General features: G+C 47.1%; 1 long non-coding RNA gene across 2 annotated transcripts in view; it reads left to right on the forward strand.

Moving 5' to 3' along the window:
• Positions 1 to 382: 382 nt before the first annotated feature.
• LOC123363767 overlaps positions 383 to 18,546 on the forward strand; it is a 45,673-nt gene continuing 27,509 nt past the window's right edge. For both annotated transcript variants that reach the window (XR_006576888.1, XR_006576889.1), the window contains exon 1: positions 383 to 758. This is a non-coding gene — a long non-coding RNA (uncharacterized LOC123363767). The remainder of the gene's footprint in view (positions 759 to 18,546) is intronic.

The raw sequence follows: 18,546 nt of genomic DNA on the forward strand, positions 1-18,546 counted from the left end.
TGAATGAGTAATACCTGGGTTAGGCTTACGGGGATTGTGTGCGAGTGAGGTATATGACACCGCGCCTGTTAGGACAGGTGAAAGACCTTAGGTGGTACAAGGCGTTGGAATGCATAGAATGTGCCTGGTGCCGAAAGGGAAAGTAAGCCAAGTATGTCTTGTATGGAGAGAGGTGGGGTGGAGGGGAATGGCTTGAGAAATTCCTTGCGAGCTGTCCCATTCCCAGTTGAGATTCATTCTCTCTCTCTCATATCCCACTCACAGCATTGCCGTGCGCAAAAACATTCTAGGGAATCAAATGCACAATAGATGGCTGTGTAGTCTAGTGGTTAGAGCTGTGGACTGTGACATCAGGATTCCTGGGTTCTGTTCTTGGGTCTGCTGGTGACTTGCTGTGTGATCTTATGCAGGTCTCTTGGGGAACATCTACACAAGGATAAAAGACCTATGGTGCGGCTGGCCTGGGTCAGCTGACTTGGGCTCGTGGGGTTCATTCTGCAGGGCTAAAAATTGCTGTGTAGACATTCAGGCTTGGGCTGGAGCTTGAGCTCTGGGACCCTCTCCCCTCACAGGTCCCAGAGATCTGGTTCTAGCCTGAGCCCAAACATCAGCCCTGCAAGCCCACGTCAGCTGACACGGGCTACCCACGGGTTTTTATCCCCATGTGGATGTACTCTTAGAATACCCCCATTCACTGCAGTGGGGGGGTCAAGATTTCAGCCTCACCTGCAAAATGTGGAAGATAATACAGCACACAGGTAAGTACTGAGGACAGTTTTGGAATTGCAAGTTACTACTTTAAGGAGGGGGTGGGGATGATTTTCTGGCCCTTCGAGGGGGCTCTGCAGGAAAGTATCTGAAAACGGTAGCCAGCTTATAGTAGGGTGGGGTGAATGTGCCTCTCTGTTTAAGGGAGCAGCCTGCTTTGTCTTGTACCTTGGGACTACACGAAGAATTCTGGCCCCACTCCAGGTATCACTAGTTGCAATTCCCTGGCCTGCCTTTCACGGATCATAGTGATCCCATCTGATCTTAAAACTGACAAATCCATTGAAGAACTCAATAACGAATTGAGTTAACTAATCATACCCATCAAAACAAACCTGTAGTCGCCTTCCCTACTCTCCTCTCTTCTTCTACCACTGGCTTCCTTTCCTTTTTGTCTTGTCGCTGTACAGTCTCTCCAAGAGTGTTCCATAGTGTGCATCTCTGTAGTATCGAAGCACCGTGTCCGATTCGCTGCTGTCCAGCGCTGTGTGAAATCACTTCAGACTCTCCCTGAAGCCCACTGAAGTCAGAGTGGAAGTAGCATTGACCCTAATGGGCTTTGGATCAGGCATTCATCAGTACAACTTACCCCAGTGGCAAATCGTCTGCTTTGGTAGCATATGTGCATCCCCACGTTATGCTGGTGAAGCAATGACTATACAAGGTGTAGGCAGGTCTGTTGGTGGTGCAAGTACCTTTTCTACTGCAGCTCTTTGTCTGGAATCAGCCCTCTGGTATATTTCCACCTGACACGCGATCACAGCTGGAAACATCTCTCTTCACCCTTGACTATATCTCTGACTTTCTCTCTCTCTCTGCTATTTGCTACTAATCTCTGTAATTCTAGTATTTATCTCTGCAAAGAATCCAGGGGTAAAATTAGCCTGAAAGCTGCTGTAAAGTTGAATTGCAGTATATTTGTGTGTGCCGTGATCAGGGATCTATCTTTATTTTATATCCTAGAAACACACCTGTGCGCACACACTGCGTGATCCATAATACTCTGTGTTTTGTTTACTTTAAAATGTGAGGGTGGTTCCAGTAGGATCCCCACATTATCATTCAAACCAGTTGAGAGACCAGCCTAAAACTACACACACCTCTTTGAATAGTGGTGTGGTGTTTGTCATTATGTCATGCAGAGAGAAGTTTGTTTTTTTTCTCTGCCAACTGTATTGCAGGTACCTCTGGTCCATTCTGCTCTCAGTCTTTCTGTGGAACTTCTGTTGACTTCTAGTGATTTCTTGGTGGAGAAGACAGTGTAAGCCAGCTGGTTGCCTCTTGTGTTCCCCCTCATGGCCTAGGGTCACACTATAGGCAGCCTGCCTCAGTTTCCTCTCATTGACTATTCAAACTTCAGACTTTCTTGATCAAAAAATACCCCTCCTGGGGCACTGGATTTATTACTGTTAAAAAGTCCATTCCTAAGTCCACATGACACAAGGTTTCTGTTCCTCCTCCCTGCCTGGAGAGCTTTCCTCACTCTCTGAAGCTCCTTCCACGGCTTCCTGAGCTTCTGCTCTTTTTATACTGGAATCAACTGAGTCTCTCAGGTGGGGCTTATCCTGTCATCAGGGCTGTCTTAAGCCCAGACTCTCCAGCCCATGGGGCAAGCCACACTGAGAAATGTCCCCTGCCCCTTAAACCATCTGCTCCCAGGGTCTAAGACAACATAGGCTTTATGCTGCCTCTCTGCATGAGAGGGTAACTTCATTCAGATGTTCACTAACTTCCCAGAAGGGAATGTATTTTTCCCCACTCCCTCTGTTTCTATATATTTCTCCATAGGCATTTCATTGAGCTGACGTTAGCTCTAACTTGTCCAGACTGTGTAGTCCAAGTGTACAGTGTTTTAGCCACCTTCTAAGCATTATTTTTAGTTGCTCTTGTAGTCATAATGTTGTGGTTTTGTTTTAACCAGTGTATTTCCTGTTCCCTCCGGAGGTTGTGCAAGGCACAAATCTGCCACTACAGATATTGTGATCTAGTTGTTAGTGGCCTTGGAGTTACAATTCCTGGGCTCTGCTTGTGGCTGTGTGGTAGACTCCCAACACTGGGACAAGTCGTAGTCTCTTAGAGTGGGATTTTTAAAGAGATCTAAAGGGGGTTAGGTACCCAAATCCCTTTGATTTTTGTTTCAGAGAGTTGCTTGCCCAAGTCCCTAAGGCCTTTCTGAAAATTCCAGACTTTGTGCCTCAAAACACGTGTCTGTAAAATGGTGTTAATATGCTTACCAGCTTCACTGAGGGTCTGTGAATTAATCCGTCTCAGTAGTGCTTTAAAATTCTCTGATGGAATGAGCAACAAGTAGGAAAGGATTAATGCTTTCTTAAGCACTGTATAGGTCTGAATTAAAGCATCCAGTTAAATGTTGCTGCTATAATTTATGACCCAAAATAGTTTATTTAAGACAATATTTTTTAAAAATCTTTATGCACAAAAATATACAGCAAATTCTCCTTGACGCAGCCATTAAAATGTACACAGTGGTTTAACTTCCATCAGCTGATGAATTAGACACTTATACCTAACTTAAGTACTTACGGCCTTCATTACCATAGTATCTGAGTGCCTCCCCCTTTTACATGTATTTTTACACTTCAGAGGCAGGGCAGTGCATTTTTACGTATGGGAAACTGAATCACAGACAGACCTAGTGCCTGGCCCCAGGTCACACAGACTGCGTGAACCCAGAAATAGAATCCAGCTCTCCTGAGACTTAACCACTGGGCCAGCTTTCCACCACATGCTTTTATTGGTGGCATCTCAGAGAAGGGTATTACTAAGTATAAACCAGCATGGCTAGAGATTGCGGTGCTCTAATCACCGAAGAGGGAAACAAGTTGACCGCACATTAGTAAAACAGGAACCAAAACTGCCTGCACTGCGGGGACTGGAAAAGCAAGAGTGGTTACAGTTTAGAGTGCTCCTGATGCGCCGTACCGATCTGGATCTGAGTCAGGATTCAAACACCCTGAAGTAAATTCCTTTAGGTGCCTAACTACCTTTGTAAATCTGGCAGCTGATGCTAGAACAGCAGGAGGGGATCTAGAAAATCCCACTAGGCACCTATCTGCATCTTTAGGTGCCTAAATCCCTTTGTAAATCTGAACATCATGTGCTAGGTGCTGTGCAAACAAGTAGAAGTCCCTGCCGACAGAGCTCTTCCTCAGATCTGGGGAAAGGTACGAAGTATCACAGCTAAATACAAGGTTGAACAGATAATTTATCATCATTAATTGGTGCTACTTAGTGCATGCTCTAACTACTTATGCTAAACTATCTGTTGGCTCTTGTATTTAGCTGTGACGCTGTTAGTACCTTACCCAGACTGGAAGAAGAGCTCTGTGTAGTTTGAAAGCTTGTCTCTTTCACCAGCAGCAGTTGGTCCAATAAAACATATTAACTCACCCTACTCTCTCAAATCCTAGGACCGACACTGCATGCTCCAAGTAATTGTGTCCACAACTCACATATAGAGGGCCTGATATTCATAGATCTTAAGCCTAGAAAGAACCATTATGATCCCATTATGGACTGTAAGGGGGATAGAAGGCTGGCTACATTGTCGGGCTCAACAGGTAGTGATCAATGGCTCCATGTCTAGTTGGCAGCCGGTATCAAGCAGAGTGCCCCAGGACTTGGTCCTGGGGCTGGTTTTGTTCAACATCTTCATTGATGATCTGGATGATGGGATGGATTGCACCCTCAGCAAGTTCACAGATGACACTAAACTGGGGTGAGAGGTAGATGCGCTGGAGGGTAGGGACAGGGTCCAAAGTGACCTAGACAAACTGGAGGACTGGGCCAAAAGAAATCTGATGAGGTTCAACAAGGACAAGTGCAGAGTCCTGCACTTAGGACAGAAGAATCCCATGCACCGCTACAGACTGGGGACCAACTGGCTAAGCAGCAGTTCTGCAGAAAAGGACCTGGGGATTACAGTGGACGACAAGCTGGATATGAGTCAGCAGTGTGCCCTTGTTGCCAAGAAGGCCAAAGGCATATTGGGCTGTATTAGTAGGAGCATTGCCAGCAGATCAAGGGAAGTGATTATTCCCCTCTATTCAGCACTGGTGAGGCCACACCTGGAGTATTGCGTCCAGTTTTTGTCCCCCCACTACAGAAGGGATGTGGACAAATTGGAGAGAGTCCAGTGGAGGGCAACAAAAATGATCAGGGGGCTGGGGCGCATGACTTATGAGGAGAGGCTGAGGGAAATGGCCTTGTTTAGTCTGCAGAAGAGAAGAGTGAGGGGGGATTTGATAGCAGCCTTCAACTACCTGAATGGGGGTTCCAAAGAGGATGGAGCTTGGCTGTTCTCAGTGGTGGCAGATAACAGAATAAGTAGCAATGGTCTCAAGTTGCAGTGGGGGAGGTCTAGGTTGGATATTAGGAAACATTATTTCACTAGGAGGGTGGTGAAGCACTGGAATGGGTTACCTAGGGTGGTGGTGGACTCTCCATCTTTAGAGGTTTTTAAGGCCCGGCTTGACAAAGCCCTGGCTGGGATGATTTAGTTGGTGTTGGTCCTGCTTTGAGCAGGGGGTTGGACTTGATAGCCTCCTGAGGTCTCTTTCAACCCTAATCTTCTATGGTTCTATGATTCTATGATCTCTCTAGTCTGACCTCCTGCATTCCCTGTGCCAGAGCATTTCCCTCAGTGACTCCTGCATCCCCTCCAGATATTGTGGTCGAGCGGCAGCGTATTTTGTTAGAAAGACACCAAGTTTTCAGCAGTGCTGAGCACCCAGGCAGAGCCCAGGGGAGCTGCAAGTCGCTCAGCTTGTTCTGAAAGCCAAGCCTATAAGCTCTACGTTGTGGTATGGAAGTTGTGCTGTACAACCGAGTGGCTGTCTGGATCTAAGATCAATCACGTATTTTAATCAACGTGACAGGCATGGATTGAATTGATGTATTGGAATTAATGGCACAGTTAGAATAATGAAACAATCTTGTTTTTATATAGAGCATTTCATCAGTGGTTTCAAATGGCCTTACAAAGGAGGGAGGGGTCAGTTCTGTCTTTGTATCACCCCTGGTCACCCAGCAGGCCAGATCTGGGCCTAGAAGTGAAGTTGTCTGGAGTCTGAGTCCCGTACGCTCTCCTTAGGCCACTCTGCCCAGTAGGTATGGTGTGTGTCACTCTCACGTGCTCTAAGAAACTCTCCTTTTATCTCTGTGGATTAGCAGCATCTCCGTGAGGGTGAAATTCACCACTGAAGCGGACCAGCACAAGGGCCCATGCACCATTTAAGCTTTCAGAATAGGGCTGAGGGGAGACTTAACTGATGCATCGTCTCTGTGCTGCCCCCTCTTCATAGGCATACATTTTACATTTAGTGCCAGAACCGTAATGATGAACACTGTCCTACCGAACGCTCATCACCGTCCATTCAGGCAGCTCAGTGATTTACTGACACAACAGGCCTGCAATCAGTGGAATTCCTTGCACACCAAGGTGCTACTCCATGTAAGTAAGGGTGGCTCAGTCCGGTGCTAATAAAACGAAAAAGCCACTGTTTTTTCCTACTCGGCCCTGGCACTGGGTGTGGCCAATCTTGCCAGCCATTTTTAACAGCAGCACTGAAGGTGCGTCCTATCCACGGAGGATGGAAGCTACTTTTAGATAACAAAGAATCAAGCTCAGGATTGATTTGAGGTTTATGATCAGATTCCAGAGGAAAAGTATGTCTGGTGTTTACTTCCTTCAGCTTTCATGGAGGCCCTGTACGAGCATGTTCCCCGTCTAATGGCAAGTTATTTGCTGCGTGCAATGAAATACACACACACACACACGCTTGCTTTACACAGACATGAGGCCCTGAAGTAAATCTGCGTTATTTTACTTGTAATGTGCATGATCTTCCTTGAGGTGACTACTGTAAGCTTTGTAATTATCCGGTATGTGTGAGGAAAGGAGCAGTGGAGAAGCAGGTCATTTAAAAGTTCCATGGCACACAAGCCCAGCTGGTTCCACTCTCTGGTAACGTGACTCAGAGCTAGTTTTCCCACAAGCAGTAAGAAAGTTAGATGACAGAGCTCTTATTAAATGGGGTGGGGTGGGGTTCCCCCAAAGTCTGTTGTAATATCCTCCCCATTTTATTTGTCTGGCAGCAGGACCTAGAGGGGCCAACCAAAATCAGGGTCCCATTGTGCTAGGTGCTATACAAACCATCTAAATAGATGAGTCAGACAAAGGAAGGGGTGTTATTGCTCCCATTTTACAGATGGGAGGGTTGAGTCACAATGAGATTAGGGCCCCAATTCTCACACCTCTAGCTCCACACCCCAAGGATCCTACTTTAATTTGCCTCTGTAATCCACTTCACCTTTCTGTTTGCTTTACCAGTCTATACCACAGCTGTCAGATTTACCTCCCAAGACAATGATATGAGGCTTAAATCGTTCATAGCTTTGACATACCTGGAGATCCCCAAATGAAAGGTGCTCTAAGAAGTGGAAAAACAAGGTGTTGCTGGCTAGTGTAAATGAGAACCACTGCCATCTACTGGATGGCATCAGAATTGATCCTCTGTGTCATAGGTCCTATATGCTAATGTGTAATGGAGATTCTCCTTTAGCTTAAGCCAGTTGTTTTCAACCTGTGGTCTGTGGACCCCTGGGGATCTGCAGAATGTTGTCATTGCCACAGAACAGTGGTTTTCAACCTGGGGGTCAGCAGACTGTCTAAGATTTCCAAAGGGGTCCGCAAATGAAAAAAGATTAAAACCCCCTGGCTTAAGCCATAGGAGCAGGAAGAGCGAGGCGCTATCCCCTGTGCTGCTGTGAAGTTCTGTGTTGTCATATTGCTCAGCATAGCGACAAACATTAAGCTCTTCGCGCTAAGCAGCTATGGATTTGTTATAGGACTCTGGTACCTAAACTGTCTGGATAGCCAATAAGAACTGTGCAGAGCTATTAATAATATAATGCTTTGTATCCAAGCCCCTATGAATGCAATCCGAGCCAGAGCCTCTGAGCTGCCCTATCTCCTGCTGTTCAAAATGCTTGGGCACAGTGACAGCTAATGCTGCTAGGGTGCATTCACACATGCATGTAGCTGCTTTGGGGGGACAAGTGGCCCCTAACAATAGTGCAAAGCCAAAGGGCGTGTACTCACGAGTGCAAACAGGCTTGTTGCCTAGAGATTCCCTTCGCACGCATTCCTGCCGTCGCTTGGGGAAGTCTGTCCAGTCAAACCGGATCAAGAGAGGCCGTGCTTCCCTTGCGCAGGCACAAACAGTAATTTGCAGGCTGTTTTAATGGGCCCTCAGCACGGAGGAAGGAGGGTCAGATAGCAGCAAGATTAATGCCTTTTCCTGATCGCCCAGAAATTAGAGACGGCTCTGGATCTCAAACTGGACAAACGTCTCCTCCCCGCCCCAAACTTTACGGGGATTGAGACTCCCAATGATGATACCCAGATGTGAATTTCACGTATCTCATCAACAGCTGAACTGAAATTCCTGGTTCCAAGCAGCCCTGGGCTTGGAGTAGGTTTGGCTCTGAAGTGAACACCTTAGGCTTCGGGGAAGTTTGTAGGTGGATCTGAACTATGCTGCTCACCACAGTCACGGAGCACTTGCCCCTGACTGCAGAAATAGAACTTGGATCCTCCCACCTCGAAATCACAAGGTGCTGGATCTAAAGGAGAATCTCCATTTTGCATCTGCGGTATAGGGGGTCTGTGACACACAGCTGAGCAGTTCTGATTGTTCCTAGTGGAGAACAGTAAGGTGCATGCACTTGAACAGGGTCACTGCAGTACTTAGTTTTTAAATATATTATAAAGCACTGTATGACAGACAGCAATGCAAAATTGTATTTGGTGGCATGTATCATGCCTCAGTGCATTCCACATAAATGTTGTGCCTAGATAGGCAGGATAATCTCATGGCTAGACTCCTGGGCTGGGGCTCAAGAGACTTGGGTTCAGGTCCCTCGCTCAGCCATAGCTTTCCTCTGGGACCTGAGGCAAGTCATTTAATCTCTCTGAGCCTCAGTTCCCCACCTGTAAAATGGGGTTAGGACTTTGGTATCTCATGTTGTTGTGAAGCTAACATCCATTAATTGTCATGAGACATTGACATAATATTGGCATGAGGGTCTTATTAATACCTAGCTAGATGTGATGAGCGCAGATCTGAGAGCTTATAAATTCTGTTCAGAGTCCTTATAGTCCAACCAGTGTCCAGCTAGAAATACACATTTTGCTGGCAGCCATGTTAATGTAATTAACCCCATGCTGACCTGAGAGCTGTTCTTTTCCCTATATCCTTTTTAAGTGAATGATCCTTCCCTGGAATAACTGTGGGTATGTCTCGCTGGAAATGCTACGTCTCTGTTGCTGTCATAAATCCATTTCCCCAAGAGGCAGAAGCTAGGTCGGCATAGCTGCGTCTCTCTAGGAGGGAGGTGTGAATTTTTAACATCCCTTTGCAACGTAGCTAGGTTGATATAAGCTTTGGGTGTAGATGAGGCCTGAGCTTTGCTCATAAAACAAGAGGACTCCATCTGATAACAGGAAACCCATGTGGTTCGGAAGAGCCCAGTGTTTGTGTAAAGTGGAAGGACGTTTGTGTCAGATACTTATTTCTTACGTAAGAATTTCCACCACGTGGTGAAGTGCTCTGTAGTGACACCCCAGCTCTGATAAATGCTGGGCTCTGTGATGTAAGAACGTGGGGCTTGTCTGAGCTAGCCGGCGCGCTCTCTTTTTGTGCAGGCAGATTTTCAGAATTGCTCGGGATGGATTTTCAAGTCCTCCAGACCCACAATTGGGGCGGGATTTTCAAAAGACCTCTGCTTCCATTTGGGCACCATTCACCAGGCTGTATAATGGGTATAAAACTTACCTGTGTCCCAGGGCAGTGTAGGGAAGCTCAGCTCATTAACTTCTGCCAACTGTTGTGAGATCTTTGGTCAGTTTTTCCAAAGAGCCCAGCACCCAACATGCTGAAAGTCCAGTCATTTATCTTGCTGCCTAAATGGAAGCTGAGACAGGAGCAGTGGAAGCTCCTTAAAAGTGTGTGAGGGTGGGGCACGAGTGCCCGAACTATGGCCCCACCCTTTCCCCCAACGCCCCACTCCTGCACCGCCTCTTCCCCCAAGACCCCACCCCCACTTGCTCCTCTCTGCCCCTTCTTCCCCCATCTCTCGCCCTTATGGATAGTAAAAATGATGGGGCATAGCCCCCGGTTCCCCCTGTTCTGGCACCCCAGAGCTGAGATCTTGAAATTCTGACATATACCCCTTATGACAGAGAGCCCTTCTGGAAATTCTGGCCTTACTGATTGGGAATTATACTATACAGCACAATGCAACTGATAAATCATCCATTTGGATGGAGTTTACCTTTCACTGTGGTACCTGTTCTGTGCAACATGCTGTGGTGTATTGAGGACTGTGTTGGATTTGCAAGCTATCAGTTTAAGTTTGTGATGGGGGAGAGGAAGCGGGGTTCCCAGTGCTGCTTGCAAGCTTGAGGGCTCTGCAGAGAAGCATCTAGAGACAGCCTATAGCAGGGGGAGGCAACCTATGGCATGTGTGCCGAAGGCGGCACGCGAGCTGATTTTCAGTGGCACTCTCACTGCCCAGGTCCTGGCCTGGCTCCGGGGGGCTCTGCATTTTAATTTAATTTTAAATTAAGCTTCTTATACATTTTAAAAACCTTATTGACTTTACATCCAACAATAGGTTAGTTATATATTATAGACTTATAGAAAGAGACCTTCTAAAAACGTTAAAATGTATTACTGGCAGGCAAAACCTTAAATTAAAGTGAACAAATGAAGACTCGGCACAGCACTTCTGAAAGGTTGCCAACCCCCGGCCTATAGTAAGGAAGGGTGAGTTGTGCATCTGTTCTAGGGAGCAGCCTGCTTTGTCTCTCTCTGGTTTTGGTTACTGTGTTTTTATTGTTCTGAGTTCTTAGAAATGAAGTCGTGTTATGTTTCCATCTGACTTCTCTGTGTGCATAATAACACAAGCCATTTGTTTTAAATGCACTGGAGGCCAATGTAGGAAGGCAGGGAGGGAAAGCTGACTCTTGTGTATTTGGAGCCAAGTGGCAGGTGGTGATGATGCTGTCTCTCTTGAAACATGTTGGGTAAGACCTGAACGGCCCATCCTGAAGACCCTCTGCTGTATTTCCAATCAGGTTCTTTCCATCCTTATTGCAGAAGGGATGATCTTCTGACCCACTCAGTTGGAACTGGAGTTTGGGGTGGGCTAGTAAAAGCCATTGGCTGGGCTTTTCAAAGGAGCCTATGGGAGTTAGGCTCCAAGGAGCATCTGACTCCCTTATTTTTCTTTGTTAACCCTCACCCACCAAAGCAAACCTCTACAGCTTCTGATTTTTGCCACTTGTCACACTGTGTACCTTACTGAGTCATTCCAATGAAACTAATCGCACTCCAGGTCCTACTCGGTGTAACGGTGGCAGGATAGGGTCCTTAATGAAGGCCAGGGGTCTTGAGGTGTTTGTTCAGTTCTGCTCCCTCTTTGATTTATCCTGTCCTCTTGACATGCCCTCAAGTTTTTCCTTCACCATCAAGAGCCTATGATGTTGGTTGGCTGGTTTTCTTCCTCTGACCCAGAATGTTTACTCCAAACACACAGGCTGAGCCAAGAGGAATGTTAAAGACCAGTGACCAACAGCAGTTGCTCGTAGAGGAACATCCATGCACCTTTGTCTGCCTCCTGCCTGTTTAGGAACTTGAAAGAGTATCCTAATCCTCCCTTGGCCTGGGGCCAGTCGTCCCAGGAACCGAGGAGTTACTTGAAAGAGATTGTTTCATCTCAGGTGCCAGATCAGTTCTGGAAACTTGGCCAAGGGAGAGATCTTGGCACAGCTGCTCAGAAGTGCAACTGTGGAAAAGAACCTGTATAACCGATTTCTGATTAAATTCCCTGCAACATGCCTCACTCTGAACTCTATGGGGGGACAAATTAAGATGGGCGTCTATCCGTAGTAGCAGGGCGTCTGCCTGAATGATTAGAGCAGGATGCTGAAGGTCAGCACTACTGGGTTCTATTCCTGATCCTTTCCCTGATACCCCCCACTTAAACAAGTCACTTAACTTCCATTTCCCACCTGTCTAATGATGCTCACCCACCTCTGTAAAAGTGTTTTTAACCTGGCACATAAAAGCACTAATGATCAGTTCTGATTACACATTAAGCCACTACTACAATGTATCCACCAGCTCTTGGTTCAGCACTGGGGTGAAGGGAAATTTTGGCCAAGAATAGCAGGGAAAACCCTGAGTCCCTTCCAAAGTGGGAGTGGGCTCCCACCTCCCCCAGAAAGCAAGAGAGACCCTTATATTTTTAAGATATCACCTAAAGGGCCCACCCCTCTCCCAGGGACGATGGACTTGTGATTGGGACTGGAACTCAGAAGACGTAGGGTCTCTTCCCGGCTCTGACTCGGGCCTCCACTATGACACGCGGCATGTCGCTTGCTTTCCCCTGCTGTCCATCTGTAAAATGGGGATAATGATACTTCCCTACCTCACTGGGGAAGGAGGGGATAAATTCATCCTTTGTGAGGTGCTCTGATATTACAGTGATGAGGCCGCAAAAGTACCTAGAGAGCAAATTAAGCTCCAGGTGGTTTATATTTTCCTCAAATGCAGCTGTGGCTTGTTGCCTGACCTTTTGGAAGGGTGGTAATGTTTGGATTGATGGCCAATTGATTTGACCGTGATAAAGTTCTTCCTCCCAAATCAAGCCACACAGAAGGGGGAGGGATAGCTCAGTGGTTTGAGCATTGGCCTGCTAAACCCAGGGTTGTGAGCTCGATCCTTGAGGGGGCCAATTAGGGGCAAAAATTGGGGATTGGTCTTGCTTTGAGCAGGGGCTTGGACTAGATGACCTCCTGAGGTCCCTTCCAACCCTGATATCTATGGAGTTCAATATCTTGTGAGGAGTCTCAGGGTGGATGAGAAAGGACACACACACTGAGAGCAAAGGAAAACCTTAGATGTCTTTATTAAAATAATGGCTAAAGCTAGAAAAGATCCAAGCCACATAACAAGATAGAGATAATACAGTATCAGGGGTATCTGTGGTATCATTCTATGCATAGGCTCTTAGAATTGCATACTCATACCCTTGGTCGAGGACCGGGTGGGTAAGAGACAAAAGGAGCAGCCCTGTCTCTGACATGCCATGGTGGCTGATGGTCTAAGTTCCTCAGTGAGTCAAAATAGTAGAAGAGCAGACAGCAATGGAAGAAGCCCAGGAAGGAACAAGCCCCGGTCTATGTGGCGACTGCCCTGTTATTGGGCCTGAGCATCGTTTGCTCATGCTTGGATCCTCCATGCCCATATTTGACTGACGTAATACAGAGCTTCACTTATTCTGTAGGTTAACAGATTGATACGTGTAGCTGCTGTTTCAGCTCACGATCATACCATCACCCTTGTGCAAGTGGATTGGCAGTACTTACTTCCCTGTTCCTTGTGCTCTCTCTGACTGGAACGTCTACTATTGAGCAAACTCTCCTTAGTTCCCAACATCTAAAGGTAACCAGTGGGCCATTAAGGGTTTCGGCCTACTTAACCGCACTTATGCTTCAGCTAATGTCTTACAGGATACGGGCCAGCAGGTTTCTTGCATTATGGCTGAATATAATGAAAGCAGCTACCTATAATGAAGGCAAGCCAGTGAATATAATAGGCAAGCTTGCCCTATGGGCTACCGGCTGAGCTTCCTCTCCCAGGGTTTGAACCTGTGGAGGCAGAGAATCCAAGAGGGTTAAAAACAAGTGGCTGTACGGGGGGGGGGGGGGTGAACTGATGCAAAAGTTCCCCTTTGCAGATTATTAGCAGAGTCGGGTTTCAGGCAGCTCTCTGCACCTCAAATAGCCAGAATATCTCTCCAGCCATGGGTTGGGCAGTAAATACACTGCTGATGAGATCAATTTCATGCACAAGCCTTTGGGACTTTTTTTTCTTTTGAATTTCTTAGAAATGACAGGGGTGGCCTTCGGAGGAGGAGGATGGAATGAAATCCAGCCTCGTCCCTGTTGCTCCAGGGGCCACCCTGTTAATTTAGCACCAACAGCACCGGTTAGGAGGGGGAAAGGTGTTGTTAGCTGTTCTTTCATTAACTCCATGCCGACATCCCACTGCCTTCACCTCAATTGATCTATGAAAGGCAGCACTGCAAATAGCTAGAGGGGGAAAGGACTTCTGCTGTATGACTGGACCACTTTTTCCCCCCCTGCAAATCCATTTTTTGCCGTAAAAGGCAGATTCGGGTTGATGGAAACAATTTGCAAATTTCAGGCTGGTTTTGGTAACTAACAAAAATCTGGAATGTTCAAAGGATTAGACTTTGGTTTAGGTTTCAGAATTTGACTCAGGTTTATAAAGTCAAGGCTAAAAAACCTTGAAAACAAAACAGTTGGGTTGATTTTTAATTTATTTATTTATTTATTTTGGCCTTTTCATTTTGCTGGAAAAATTAAAAAAAAAATGTTTTTTACCAACCAGAGCCAAAAAAATCGTTATTTCACACCATTCTAGTCTGCTGTGCTCCAGGACCTGCTTCCAAAAAAAAATCTGGTTTTTGTTTTTGTTTTTGTTTTTGTTTGGGGAGGGGAGGGATAGCTCAGTGGTTTGAGCATTGGCCTGCTAAACCAAGGGTTTGTGAGTTCAATCCTTGAGGGGGCCATTTAGCTAACTGGGATAAAAATCTGTCTGGGGATTGGTCCTGCTTTGAGCAGGGGATTGGACTAGATGACTCCTGAGGTCCCTTCCAACCCTGATATTCTATGATTCTATGAATACTGGCAAGGCAGAGCTCTGCTGACGGGGTTTGTGCAAGTGAACAAACTATGCATCTGTCTGCACTACATAATAACCCTGGGTCCATGTGACCCATGCCTACAGACCTGTTCTTTCTGAGCTCATACTTCAGGATCCACACTGCATTGCAGTGTTGTGAGCCGCATATCTGTGCCAATGCATCCATATACTATGCAGACTGAGGGCCCTTGCTAGCTGCAGCCGCTCTAGAGCTAGGTTAATGCTGTATTGCAGGAGCATTTTTCTGTCCATCCCACAGCACTTGACCAGAAGTGCTCTTAGCCTGCCATCATATCCAGCTGAGCCATTTTGGGGGTGTGCACAGTTCCCTGCAACCAGCTAGAAACCTGGATCCAGCGCTGGTGGAAGACCACTGTCTGCTCACGCTTTCACATGGATTTTGGGAAACAGCCAAAGCCTCTGTGAGACACTGGTGGACATCTTGTGGTGGTATTTGTCCTCTCGAAAGCCCCTCTTGGAGGGAGGCATAGACAATCCAGCAGATGTTGCTCGTGCTAGGTTAGCCCTCTGGCTATGCTAGGCTGCATGATAAACATCAGTCACTGTAGCTCAGGGCTGGATTGTGCCTGATAGGCCAGAGTGAGGCAGTGGCGGGGTAAACCATGATGCCTCAGGGAGAATTGCGGGGGGCTGCTTTGTGCCACATGCAGCCACTGTTGCACCCCATTGTATACCGCAGCTTATTTCCCTTTACAGCCAGCTCCATCAGCAAATTGGTGCATTTGGTGGGGGAGGGACCATGGCTCTGCCTTCTCGGCCCCCCTCTCCGCTCCCTTTCATGCAGCAGAGTGGGGCTGACGGTCTGCTTGGTCTTCACATGAGCCTTGTAAAGTGGTTGCTGGGAGAAAAGTTCCTTGCCACACCCAGCTAAAGGCCAGGCAGAACGTAGTCCCTGGCCCCACAGCTGTCCTCAGCACAGCACCCCACTCTGCAGCTGGGATCAGACCTATGCTCAACAGCAGGATAGGACTGGAGAGAAAAGAGAGGCCAAGCCAGCCCCCACACATTAAAGGGGCCCCTCAGTGTTCCCTCCCAGCACCCCCAAAATACACAAGGAGCGGGGGTCTCACCATTCTGAAGTGGCTCTGCCGGGTGTCACAAGACCCCAGAATCATGTGACTCCCCTGCCCCTTTGGAAATACACCAGCAGGCTGGGGGGCCATGGTTTTGCTCAGGCCAGGCTTTGGTTTAATGTGCATCTCCACCAGTGCCCGGACGCCACTGCAATGCAGCATGTCAGGGCGACATCCAGCTGCTGCTCTGTCTGCACCGACTTGGAGATCTCTGTTGTTACACACCCCTGTGCAGTTTATTTACATTTGATCTTTCTGCCACCTAACTGAGCCATACACCGTATAGTTCTTCTTTCTCCTCAGTTCTCTGCCGAGGAGAGGGACAAGATCTCTCCACCCGGAGATCCGTCCTGGTTCTGCTAACCTGCATCTCTCTCCCCTACGTGTCCTTCCTGCACTGCCTTATATCTCCTGAGTTAATGGGCCAGTATGCTCGTTAACTCTCCCCCCAGCCCATTTTAATTCATTCATTGGGCCCCATCATGCCCACGCTGGGAGGAATTAATTGGCGCTTAAGTGACCAGGGAACTGGCTCTGCTGTTGATTCCAGCATTCTGTTACAGTAACTCTGATCCCCGCCCTGGATAACTAGTCCACAGAACGCATCACATACTGATCCTACCTAATGTGAGCCGGGAAGGAGCCCCAGGGTGCAAAGGAGAAGCATTCATGCCCTCCTGCCCCTCCTTTATCTCTTCCCAACCTCCCGTGTGCCCTGATTCACTGGAATTCTTGGCTGGGGTACAGAATGCTGCCTAGGTGAGAACCCACCAGCCCAGCCACCCTAGAGCAATCAATTCCGGGAAGACTAATTACTGGTTTTGTTTTCGCTCGTTTCGTTCTCTCACTTCGCCAGTGATGAGGACGTGAGTGTGGCTAGACTGGGGAAGTGCAGAAAAGACAGGCCACAGATTAATTTCACTCTCCCGTGGCCTTCTAATAAAGACCGTGGAGCTCTCTGAGCCATCTGTAGTTGCACTGTGCCAGCCCATGACCTTTCATTGTGAGCCCCTCTGGGTAGAAACTTGTCTAGCACATCTCACCTAGTACAAAGGGCAGCTCTAAGTACATAAATAACAGTGCCAGATCCAGTTATCCAGAGTTAGTGTTTTTGGTTCCTCCTTTTTTAACCGTAATTTACTTGCATCCAAAGTGCTAAATATTGTGAAATCAACATTTACAGCAAAACTCTGTTTCCTGAGCATCCCGGACATTGTGTGAAGAAACCCTTCCTGTCCACACCGACCGGGTTTTGTGTTTCCTGCTCCAGTAGTCAATGCTGTGCCCTTTGATTAGCCAAGAACTGTTCATCCCCCACTGACCTAAATCTATTTCAGCTCCTTATTTATTAATCACCCTAGTATCCGCCATGGCGACATGTGGGGCCTGATGTTGTGCCATCATTTATGGAACACAGAAACACTGCAACTGCCAGACTGGATCAGAGCATTGGCCCATCAAGGCTGGTATCTGTGCTGGCTCTCCATACTGCACCTGGCTGATTGTGCCATGCTGCATGTAGGAGAGATTCCTTCCTGACCAAGGAGAGAAGCCATCTTTGGCATCCATCACTAGACAGATGCTGAGAAAGGTGGGTCCTTAGGCAAAGATCTTTCACCTAGAAAGAGAAGGGAAACCTTCCCTGTGTGTTTTTTGTGGATGATCCTGACAGAGGAAGTCAGCTATGACTAGTGAGAGAACCATCTTGAAGAAAGCCTGTATCTTGCTAGATTAAGTTTTAGACTTTTAGATGCATGTTTTCACTTTTATGTGCTTGTAACCCTTTCTAACTTTATTCTTATTACTTGGCATCATTTAACCTACATCCCATTATTAGTATGTTTGTTTTAATCTTACTATAAAGCAACTCGGTGCTGTGTTTAAAGGGAAGGGTGTATTTCCTCCAGTTGTGTTAATAAGTTGTGATGTGGTTTTGTCTCTTTACAAGTGCAACAAATCTTATAATTTCTCTGAACTGTCCAGGAGAGGGTGGACACTTCAGGGCACATGGTTTTGGGGAAATTCAGGACTGGGAGAGCGTTGGGGTCATCTTGCTGTTAATAATCAAGGCTGTTGGAAGCCAGAGTGTGGCCGGTGTGTCACTGGCCGGCTACGGGGGTCCTATTCTGCTGGGCCTGGGCTGCAGCTAAACACAGATACTCGGGGAGTGACCTGCATGCTCGTAGGCAGGTTCTGAGTGGCCCGGGCTTACAGCTGCAGTAGCCAAGCATTGTGAGGTACCCAAGGTGTCAGAGCAAGTGATGACGCAACACCTCACTGGTCTGGATTACGCCCCAAAGCGAATACCATCACATAGGGCTGCTCATGGAGTAAGATCCTAGAATCTAGCCCTCAATAATTACTCAGTCTTTACTAAGGCTAAACTCTCACTGACTTCAGTGTAGGGAGAGAGCATCAGGGTTGAGTCAGGACCCTTCAGCCTCATGTAAACGCCCAGCTACTCTCTAGCTAAGTGCTTTCCGCAGCATTGTTTTCATGAAACCTGTGGGTTAGATCTTGAGTTGGAGTAAATCAGAATGGCTCCACAGAAGTGGAGTTATGCTCATTTACACCAAGTGAGGTTCTGGTCCAGTGTGTTGAAGGTCTTATTGGGGCCGACTCCTGTTGATTCTCATTGGTGTTTTGCCTGTGATTGTGTTAAATCCGCGCTAAGGGCCGTGTCCTCAGCTGGCACAGGCCCACTGACGTTTGTGAAAGTAGAGTGAATTATATTGTAAAAATAAGACTGGATTAAAGAAATGTTGTATGTACCTTTAAGCAGAAATAAGAAATGTTGAAATACAGGTGCCAGGAAAAGAAACATTAGGCATAAACAATGGTGCTAATGCGAAACATTAACAGAA

This window comes from Mauremys mutica, chromosome 2, assembly GCF_020497125.1.
Source record: "Mauremys mutica isolate MM-2020 ecotype Southern chromosome 2, ASM2049712v1, whole genome shotgun sequence".
NCBI lineage: Eukaryota > Metazoa > Chordata > Testudines > Geoemydidae > Mauremys > Mauremys mutica.